Raw genomic sequence first — 12194 nt, 5'->3', positions numbered from 1 at the left:
TCACTAAGCCAACGGTTTTAAAGCGTTGCCATTAGTGTCATTTTTTGGCAACGGTTTTAATACCATTGTCATTTTTTAGCTGTCTTTGACAACGGTTTTAACACCATTGCCTTTTGTTACTTTTGACAATGATTTTTTGTAATATAATTCTTTATTTACAAGAATTTTCTCATGAATGAAATTAGTTCCAACTTTTTTTAATTTAGCGTTAATAAATAACCTAAACTATTTGAATGAAATTACTAAAGAAAACTAATTGAACATTTACCATCAAATTTGACTCACAAAAATTGTTGTAAGATCCACAATCACATTATATATCATTGTAAAATAACATAATACTAATCTAAGTCATAACTACTTTTACTTATATCATCATCATTTTTCAAAATACCATAATACTATAACCTAAGGGTGGCAATTTTTTCATTTTTTTTCAACAAAGTAGGTGTGATAACATAGCTTGAGTGGACTCTCTTGGCTTCAATGGCAACTGCTCCACATAAAGAACTAGAAAGAATCTTAAATCTGATTTTCCATCTGCCATATCCACAGTCCAGCCCAATAACATCAACTCCAGTATCTTTCATACGCTCAAGAAGGCCACCATTTCCATTTATATAAAGAACAATCGGTGTCTCGGCATCTTTTCTTGACCAAATCTACAATCTGGATGTTTAGAAATCAGTATATGGCAAAAGAGGAAACAATATGGAACAATAGCATCTTGCGCCCAACGTTCAATTCGCAAATATTTTATGTTTTATAAATTATGATGATGCACTAACAGCAACATAGTTTCAATTAAATAAAAAAGTTTGAAGGTGTAGCCTCTGATTTGGACTTTCTCTCCAAAATTCAGAAGACCAAGATCAACATCCAGTGAGCTTATTTACCACTCCATTCTTACAAATTACAAGCTCTTAGCTCATCTTATTATTTACCAACCAAATGACAATCATGAGAGCTTGGAACAAAACAATAATTTACATAAAACAAAACCTGTAATCATTGCAAACCTTTGAAAGCGACACATGGTTTATCTAGTTCAAAGATTCAACTAAACAAATAAGCAAAAGTTGAAATACATACACTTAAGCTTGCTATGACATCGATCCCAAATAGAACAGTTTGAAAAATTAGAACAAAATTTCAATAAGATGAAAATAAATGGGAACTATTTCTACATTACCTCTTTGATATAAGGCTTTGACCAGCGTTCCCACATATCAGGTGGTAGTTGTCCACTCCATGAATAAAATATTTGTATGCAGTGAGCCCCAGACTCCACTTGGAAAACAACATAATCTGCTATTGCTTGCGCCAAATGAGAGAGCAGAGTCCGCAATAAATGTGGTGCTGTATGGCACATACTCTTAATGGTTGTATAGGTGCGTGTTGTACCCCTTTCCACTATATATGTTGCTATTGTCCAAGGTGCTCCCACAAAACCTAAAACTGTAGCATCACCACCAACCTAAGTAAAAAGAAATAAGTAAGGAAAACAGCTCCTTTGAAGGATAGCCATGATATATAGAAGCGGTAATGCAACTAGGTTTACCTCCTTGCGCAGTATCTTGAGTGAATCTCTAACAAAACTGAGCTTTTCCAGGTCAATTGGATGCAGAGCCTTTAGTCCCTCCTCGGAGTGTATTGGGGACTGAATAACAGGACCCCTTACGTCTTAAATGTCGAATTCGACCCCAAATACAGGAAGTGCCGTAAGGATGTCAGAGAAAATGATCACTCCATCAGGCCTAAAGGCATTCCAAGGCTGCAAAGAAATTTCCACAATGAGATCAGTTGTTTCCGACCTCTCTCAAAAGGATGGATATTTCTCAGCAAGCTTTCTGTAAACATCCATGTACCTTCCCGCCTAGCACATCATCCATGCTGATGGCCGACTAACAGGTTCTCCTCTAGCAGCTTTTACCAGCAGAGGATCTGAAGACAAAATCACCACAAAAATCATGAATTTCTCTTGCTTAAATGAAAAAGACTCAAAATTGAACAAAATGAATTTCTCTTGCATAAATTGAACAAAATGAAGAGCATAATGAGAAGAAGGAAAAACTGTGGTACCGGAAGAAGAGGCAGAGCAAGTGACGGAGAAGTGCAGTTTTGGGTTGAAAGGGAGTGAAAGTGTAGCGTTTAAAGAATTAGAATGTGGAAACAAAGTAAAAAAAAAAAAAGAAAAAAATTGAGGTTGCAACTTGTACCTGAAAGGAGTTTTTGAAGCGTAACACAAGCCTCCTTCCACGCTAGCCTTTCAAGGATACAAACTTATTTAAATTAGGATGTTTCAATCACAAACACAACATGCAAACTAATTATTGTCCTATGCAAGAATTTAACCATATACTCGACTATTAAAAAAACTTCTCATCATCAGATTGCACAAGCAGCGGTAGATTCAAAGGAAAAAAATGCACAGATTATTGTCCTATGCAATGAATATGAAAGTAAAAGAACTAAACTACAATGTCAAGCTACTAATAATAATGAATAACTAACCTTTGCCAATGATCAGACCAAGCTGCTTCAAGGTAAGTGTATGTCCAGCTTGGTGAAATTGAGTATGAGGGCAATTGGAATAAAAACAAAATCAGAGCAGCATTGCCAGAGAACCAGTTACATACTAAATCAATCTTAAAATCAAAATAAAATCACAACAGCATTTTCAAATAACCAGTTACCAAATCAACATCAGAACAGCATTATACCAAATCAACATTAAAATCAATATTAGGCGACAGCAAAGTAACTCGCAGGGTAAAGCTCACCAGGACAGTGGCGAGTTGCAGCAGAAACAGAGTGGCGATCCAGACGCCAACAGCGGCACACAGCTCAACGGCGACGGCGAACCCAACCCCGCCAGCAACGGCTTGGCAGCAACAGAGGCAACCTCCTCCTCCCTCATCATGTTTCTCTCTCTGCGCGAACCCTTTCTCTCTCTTCGAGCTCCTTAGTGGCGGCAGTGATGGGAGGTGCGACGGTAACGACAAGCTCGATGGTCAGGACCTTCAGCAGCGGTGATGGAGTCCTCGACGATGGTGGCTACTTCTCTCTCGCGCACACTCTTCTCCGTCTCCACACCCTCCGGTTAGCGTGACGATGGCGGCGGCTCCACGGAACGGCGGCGACAGGCGGGCAGGGCGTAGAACGGCGCGCTCTTCTCCCTCCCCCTTCCCTTCTTCTTCCCCGACTCCCCCTTCTCTTTTTTCCTTTTCTTTTTTCCCCCTTTCCTTCTGTTTCGTCTTCTGTTTCGTTTTCTGTATGTGTGTTTAGGGATTCACAGTAACAAATTTAGGAATTTTTTGAAACTAAAGTTTTATTTGGTAATTTTAGAATAATTATGGTAAAATATATATTAGTAATATAATAATTTTATAAAGTATTTGAGATAAAATAGTAATTTAAAATTTAAATTTAATATCATAAAGATTATTTTTAAAATGTATAAAATTTTATTCATCGATATATCCATGAATTAAAATAATTATTTTTAATTTAAATTATAAAATAAATATATTAATCATATTTTATAAAATATAATTTTAAATCTAAAAATATTAATTATTTAAATTAAATAATATAACTTTTTATCATTTTTCATCGTCACAACTTTAATTTCAAGTTATATGAAATAACTAATTAATAAAAATTACACAAGAATAATACTTAACTTAACTCTAAATATTAATAAAACTAATTTAATTATTTTTAATAGATTAGTTTATAAAATAAGGAGTTCAAATTAATAATAAGTCATAATTTTTTCATAATAAAAATTACTTAAATTAAATTGTACAATTCTTTTTTATTTTTTAATTATTAAAATTATACAAAATATTCTATTATAATAAAATTACTTAAGAATATTAATTTATTCAAAATGAATTTATCTCTGAATCTCTTTAATTATTTTTTAATAGAATAATTTCTAAAATTATAAAGTTTAAACTTAATAGGATAAAATCACAATTTATTCATATTTAGATTTTCAAAAATACGAGATGTTATATTATATATTTATAACAAAAATATATGATATTTATTAAAAATTATTTTAATTTTATCTGTGTTATATACTGACAACAACAGTTTTTGAGTATTTTATAAATTTAGTATTTATAGAAAAAAATTGTTTAAATTTGTATGATTATTTATAATTATTTTTATATGTATCTTTTAATTTGTATAATTATTTAAATAATATTAGAAAATTATTGTTTGATAAACAATTGTTGTAATGGTTATAAAACCGTTCTTTAAAATAGTCAAAGAAAACGATTTTATTTTGTTGCTATAATATAATGAAAAATTGAACTTCATCAGCAACACTGTAATAGAACGATTTTATAGTGTAGCATTTTGGCAACAGTTTTTATGTGTTTCTTTTGTACAATTATTTAAACAACAATAAAAAAGTGTTGCTTGAAAACAAATCATAATAACGATTATAAAACCGTTCTTTAAAATGGTCTAAGAGAACGGTTTTAATTTGTTGCTATAAAATAATAAAAAATTGAATTCAACAGTAATATTACAAAAAATTGTTGTCTAAAACTATCTTAGAGAACGGTTTTAAGGCGTTGCTAAAGCCCATATTTGTTGTAGTGTAAACACACCCGACGACGTCAAGCATATCTTCCTTTTCTCTAAGGAAAATCCTTCACCCTCTCCTCCTCCTCAGCAAGTCGCTGAGAACGCAGCACAAGCCTTGGATTTGAAATATTGATTCTTCTTCTCTAAAACATCTTTAACTATTTGTTGAATAAGATCATCATCATCCCTAACATAATATGAAATAAACCAACATACTAATCGATGTATATGATTATCATGTATATGAGTATGATTGCACTTCACTCTTTTAGACTTCATCATTCCAAAAGAGTGATGATTATCATGTATATGATCATGTATATGATGAAGTCTAAAAGAGTGAAGTGCAATCATAATCATATACATCAATTAGTATTTTGGTTTATTTCATATATTATGTTAGGGATGATGATGATCTTATTCAACAGATAGCCAAAGATGTTTTAGAGAAGAAGAATCAATATTTAAAATCCAAGGCTTGTGCTGCGTTCTCAGCGACTTGCTGAGGAGGAGGAGAGGGTGAAGGATTTTTTTCGAAAAAGAGGAAGATATGCTTGACGTCGTCGGGTGTGTTTGGATCGAAGTGCCGCATTAGATTGCGGAGGTCTCTGTCGATGGTGATGCTGAGGAGGGTTTCTAGCTAGGCCGTACCCTGGGATCTGGTACTTGAAGTAGGCCACGTCAGCGGTGCCACTGATGGCGGAGAGCTCGGTAATCATGTCATTGAAATTGATGCTGATACGGACGTGGAGTTTCTTGTTATTGCCTCCTTCGTACAAGTATTGGTTGTTTCGATCGTGCAACTTTATCTTGCTACCATAGCTGCACAAGAAACTCACTTCCGTCTTCATTTCTTTTGACTGTTGTGTTCAGTTTCGAAGCTTTAGTTTGTGGCTATATATATTATCATGAGGAATACTCGCATGATAACTCTTAAATGATTAATTAAATATATTTAGTCAATAGTTATGTTATATGAAGATATTATCATGAGAATATCCTATTATTATTATCTTCATTTGAAAGAAACGTATTTTTTATTATTAAGGGAATCACTCAAATAAAGATGCATATTTCATCTTTTATTAAAGATATTTTTATGTTACATTTTAATTGGTTTTTATATAATTTATTTGGTGTTCCTTGTCACATATTATTAAATTCTTTAAAAGATTTTCTTTCCAAAAACAATAAAAAAATCTAAATTGGACTAAAACAAAAAAGTAATAGATTAACTATTATATTTTTTTCTGAAATTGTTTATATAAAAAAATATGTCATACTCATCAATATATATATATATATAAAACAAGCTCAAATCTCTTAAATTTTTTATAAATAAAAAAATAATTAATTTATATTCATGCGATATATAAAACAATTACTATATTATTATTACATTATAGATTAAAATTCACTAATTTAAATTTGTTTTCATTTTTAATATAAGTATTAGAAATAAATAAATTTTTATAACTGGATGTAGTGTAACAAAATATATATAATATTAATTAATTTTAAAAAATTTCTAAAAAATAAACATAAAAAGTGCTCATAGAACTAAATATGTTTAAAAATAAATTTTTTAATATTTTTTAAATTTTACAGATATATTTGATATCCTATCCAAACATAAAAAGTGCAGATATCGAATTCAATCTGATGAATTTAATGCGGATTGTATCGAAATTTTAGCCATATCTAATTTTGCGAACACTCCAAACAATAATAATAAAAAAAAATTATAATGCTTATACTTTTAATTAAGAGGAAATTCCAAACAAAAAAAATACTAAATACAAGAACAATTTAATCAAATATTAAAAAAATTACTTTGAATCAATTGGACTTTTTTAGCCCACATACATACAAATATAAATATTTTTTCTGTGAACTTAAGAAAGGTTTTGTAAATTTCTAGTCCTGTTATCGATATTTTTGGTATTAGCCCTCCTATTATCGATTTGATTCATACATAATTCGGATGATAAATTATTTGGTGATATGTTTCTTTTTTTACTGTGACATACTTTATTATTATTATTATTATTATTATTATTATTATTTTGCACAATAAAAAAATCATAGATAAAAGTAAAAAAATCATGAAGTACAATCATGACTTTAAAAATAACCGGGCCAAATTATTGTTATAACATAATAGAAATATGGAAGTTTATCATTCTCCTCTAATAGAGGGAATAAAATTCCTTTTAATAGTTTATTTAACGTTTAATAGAATAAAAATGAATTTTACTAAAATAAATTTCAGTACGAATTTAATATTTTTATTCATCATAAAATATTTATAGAATTATTCGTAGATAAATTTTAGAAAAAAGAAAAAAGCATGATTTTTAATTTTATTTTTAAATAAACTTTGTTTTTAATTTTAAAATGAATGTTAATTTTCTATTGTATATAATTATTCAATTATTTTTTAATCACATATAAATAAATTAATCTTAATAAAAAATTTTATGTTATTCAATTATCTTTTTTAAAAAATAATTAACAATTAAAATAATTAAACTTTTTACAACAAAAATAATAAAAAAATTATGAACGAAAAAAATTAACCATCATAATCATTTTTTGTATTTTTATTCATATTTTAATTATAAACATAAATATAATTTGATTATATTATTTATAAAATGTGACTATAGATATAGATAAAATTTAGTTAAATTACTTAAATATAGTTTCATTGTATTGCTTATAAAGTTATATTATAATGATGACTATAGAATTATTTCGGTATTTTTGTATGTGTGGGCTAATTATTGATAGTGTTGAAACGTTACCCTTAATTATAAATAAGGTTTATAATTTAAAAAATCAAAGACTCAATTAAAAAGATACGAAAAAGATGATGTTAAAATATTCTAACTATTTAAAATAAGAATATTCGAAATTCAATTAAAAATTATTTAAAATTTAAACTCAACAAAAGTTTATATTCAATGTGATTTATATTAAATATATTTAATAACCTATTATATCGAATTGGTTGAAATTAGTTTTTACAATATTAATTTTTTAATAACACTTTATTAGAAAAAAAACTTTTTTTATAATTTTTTAAAAATTAATCAATATTATATATATTTTGTTACACTACATCTAATTATAAAAATTATATTTATTTCTAATGTTTATATTAAAAATGAAAACAAATTTAAATTAGTGAATTTTAATCTATAATATTATAAAAATTTTAAGAGATTTGAGCTTGTTATCGATATAATTTGTATGATAAATTTTATTTTAAAAAAATTATATATATATAATATTTTTTTATATAAATAATATAAAAAACTTTAATAGTTAATTTTTTACATTTTGATTTTAGTCCAATCTAAATATTTATTATTGTTTTTGAAAAAAAAATCTTTTAAAAAATTTAATAATATATGAGGAGAAACACCAAATAAATAAAAATCAATTAAAATATAACATAAAAACATTTTTAATAAAAATTGAAATAGACATTTTTATTTGAGTGTTTTCCGTGATAGAAATATTCTACACACAATAATTACAGTTTTACGATTGGACTTTCTCTGCCATCATCCTGATAGCGTTAAAGGCACTACATTATTAACTATATTAGCCCCATGTTAATGACTTGTTATTATATATATAACTATAAATTTATTATTTAAAAAATTTATTATTTTTAGTAAATAATTAATTAATAATATTTAAAAATATAAATTAAAAATATATTATTAAATTATTAAATTAAAAAAATTGAACTAATAACTAAAAATATTAGTCAAAAACAATAAATTTTATTAACTATTAAATATTTCTCATTTTAAAATTTAATTATGCTGCAATAAATTATATTTAATTCAATAAATTTTTATCTTCTACAATAAATTTATTAATAACAATTAATAATAACTATTTTATTATCATACATAGGTCTTAATAAAACTTATTATTACAATAAATTTATTCATAACAATTAATAATAAGTAATTTATTATCACACCTATAATCTTAATAAAAGTTATTACTACAATAAATTTATTAATAAAATTAATAATAATAATTTTATTATCATACCTAGATCTTATTAAAAATTATTATTACAATAAATTTATTAATAATAACTAATACTAATTAATTAATAACAATTAATAATAATTATTTTATTATCATACATAAGTCTTAATAAAAATTATTATTACAATAAATTTATTCATAACAATTAATAATAAGTAATTTATTATCACACCTATAATCTTAATAAAAGTTATTACTACAATAAATTTATTAATAAAAATTAATAATAATTATTTTATTATCATACCTAGATCTTATTAAAAATTATTACTACAATAAATTTATTAATAATAACTAATACTAATTAATTTCTTTATTATCATATCTATAATCTTAATAAAAATTATTACTATAATAAATTTATTAATAATAATTTATACTAATTAATTTATTATCACACGTATAATCTTAATAAAAATTATTACTACAATTAATTTATTAATTACAATTAATAATAATTAATTTATTATCATGCACCTATAATCTTAATAAAAATTATTACTACACTATTTCTACTCATCTCTAATATTATCACTATTATTTTAATTAAATCAAAATATTTGAAAATAAAAATTTACATAATTATATTAGATGCAAAGCTGGATTAGATTAGACTTGTTGACATTTTTGTGGTTCGACCTCACTCTTCATTTGTTTTTTTTTTTAAATAATTAAGTGTACTGTACAAGAAACCTCTAATCTTTTACAGTTTACACACACAAATTCGGTTTACTTATTAATTGGGCCATTTATTAAATTCAAGCCAATTCTGGTTAGTGACTTAATCAAATTAGTTTAACTTAAATATTTAGAGAATATATAAAGAAAATAAATAAAAGAAAGAGGAGTACCTCAAATCAATTCAGTTGCTAACTTGGGGTATTATAGCATAAGGAATGACAAAATATAGATGATATATGCATGCAGAACTCAAAATAGGATCTTTCAACATCAAATTAAAATCCGACGAACTCAACCAATTTTATCTAAACCAATCCAATTCTAGAAGTTTAGCTCTGTTTGGTTTGTATGATATTGTAATCGGAGATATCATAATTATAAGATTGTATTTGTTTGGTCTATTAAGTTGATAAAAAAAAATATTTTTTAATAAAAAAAGAATTTTTTTTATATTGTATTTGATATTTTCTAATAATAAAAATAAAAATATTAACTTTATTAAATCACTCTTCCACCTTAGCCCATGACAACAATAAAGACGTCTCACGACCCACAAATTCAACCCAACAGAATGCACAAATTCAATTATAATTTTAATATCTTATCTTATAGTTATCTTTATCTTTATCTCTATCTTATCTTTATCTTATCTTTATTTACTTTTATTTTTCATAGGCCAATGCTTTATATATACTTAGTTTTACCTTCATAATGAACAATTCAATCAATCAACAATCAATAAAATTTCTTCATCTTTTCTTTTCTTTCATTATTATTCTTTTACAATTTTATTATCTTTGCATACTCTTTCCGTTTTATTATGGTATCAGAGCTCCTCTTGAGCTCTGCTGACATCCATGGATCAAGGAGAAAGGGCACACCAGCAACATCATTCGGAGCCTCTTTTGGACCTTTCGTCAGCCCAATACTTTTCTTTCATGGCACCTACTTTCAATGAAGAAGCTCGTCCTTCAAACCAACTTGAGCTTTTGCCAAGTCCAACTACTCATTATCTTTGTTCTTTCAATGCTTTTTCTACTGTTAACAATTCTTCAAATCGAAATTCATTCTTGAATACTTGGATTATTGATTCTGGTGCCACAGATCACATTGCATCAAATTTGTCTTGGTTTATTTCTTACACACAAATTTCTCCTATTATTGTTCATTTACCAAATGGTTCTCAAACTACTGTTTCTTATAAAGGCATCGTTCAATTTTCACCATCCTTGGTTCTTCATAATGTTCTTTACTTACCTCAATTCAACTTTAATATTATTTCTGTTTCAAAAATTACTTCAGCACTCACATGTGAACTCACTTTTTCATCTTCTTCTTGCACTTTACAGAGCAACAATTTGGGGACGATTGATCTGGCCAGAATGAGAGAGGGATTATATGTCTTTGAACCCAATTTCGGTAAAAATTCATCCACTACACACTCCATAAATTCCATCCAATCTCCACCCATTACACCTTCCAATATATGGCATTTTCGTTTAGGACACCTATCTGGACAAAGACTTAATCATTTACATAAACAATTTCCTTTTATCTCTATGCATCATGATGAAGCTTGTGACATTTGTCATCTTTCTAAGTAAAAGAAACTTTCATTTTCTCAAAGTTTTAACAAAGCCAATGCAAGTTTTGATTTATTACATTTTGATATTTGGGGTCCGTTTCGACAAAATTCTATTCATAATCATAAATATTTTTTTACTATTGTTGATGATTTTAGCCGCTTTACATGGGTTACTTTATTAAAATCAAAAGGAGAAGTGCAAAATCAAATAAAAAATTTTATTACTTTAATTGAAACACAATTCAACTCCAAAGTCAAAACTATTCGTTCCGATAATGGACCCGAATTTATTTTACCTGATTTTTATGCTTCAAAGGGCATTATTCATCAACGTAGTTGTGTTGAAACTCCTCAACAAAATGGAAGGGTAGAACGCAAGCATCAACATATTTTGAATATAGCTCGTGCTCTTATGTTTCAATCTAATTTACCATCATCTTTTTGGTCTTATGCTGTTAGACATGCTGTTTATTTACTTAACAGAGTTTCATCATCCGCAATTAATTTTAAAACACCATTTGAAATTTTATTCAATCATCCACCAAATTATCATGACCTTAAAGTTTTTGGATGCTTATGTTTTGTTTCTACCCTAAAGGCAAATAGATCAAAATTTGATCCAAGAGCCAAAAAGGCTGTATTCATTGGCTTTCAAAGTGGTTTTAAAGGATATATTGTTTATGTTTTAGAAGATAAAAGAATTGAGATTTCTAGAAACGTAATTTTTTATGAAATGGTCTTGCTCTCAGTCACAAAAAATACCCAATTCCATACATTCAGCCCAACATTGCCAAACACACCTTCTCAAAAACAAGATTCAGTTAATCTTCCAGTTGAACCCTCACCTATACCCAGTGACCCAACTCCACCTAGTTCTTTATTTTCTCCAACAACCTCTCCTTCTTCCTCACTATCGTTACCTAGCCAAGTTGAACCCATGACAACCGAATCACTTTCAACACAGACACCCATCTCTCCTTCTGCAGTACTAGACACTAGTCTACCATCACCTTCTCATCCCCCGTCACCTTCTTCACCACCTGAGCAACCCCATCCTCGTCATTCCGACCGGCCTCACCGACCTCCAGCATATCTCTCTGATTACTTGTGTAATTCCTCTCTCATCTCTACAAATCAATCTCCCTCAAAGTGCAAGTATCCTTTATCTTCAGTCATGTCTTTTTCTTCCCTTTCATCTTCACATAAAAAGTTTCTTTTATCTCTACATTCTGACGTTGAGCCA

At 27.6% G+C, this 12194-nt stretch overlaps 1 pseudogene; it reads right to left on the bottom strand.

The window, feature by feature from the left end:
• Positions 1-436: 436 nt before the first annotated feature.
• LOC130949002 (uroporphyrinogen decarboxylase 1, chloroplastic-like) lies at positions 437-5459 on the bottom strand (annotated as a pseudogene).
• Between the last annotated feature and the right edge of the window lie 6735 nt (positions 5460-12194).

This window comes from Arachis stenosperma, chromosome 9, assembly GCF_014773155.1.
Source record: "Arachis stenosperma cultivar V10309 chromosome 9, arast.V10309.gnm1.PFL2, whole genome shotgun sequence".
Classification (NCBI taxonomy): domain Eukaryota; kingdom Viridiplantae; phylum Streptophyta; class Magnoliopsida; order Fabales; family Fabaceae; genus Arachis; species Arachis stenosperma.
The sequence above is the reverse complement of the archived record's forward strand: the minus strand, read 5'-3'. Positions and strand labels throughout refer to the sequence as shown.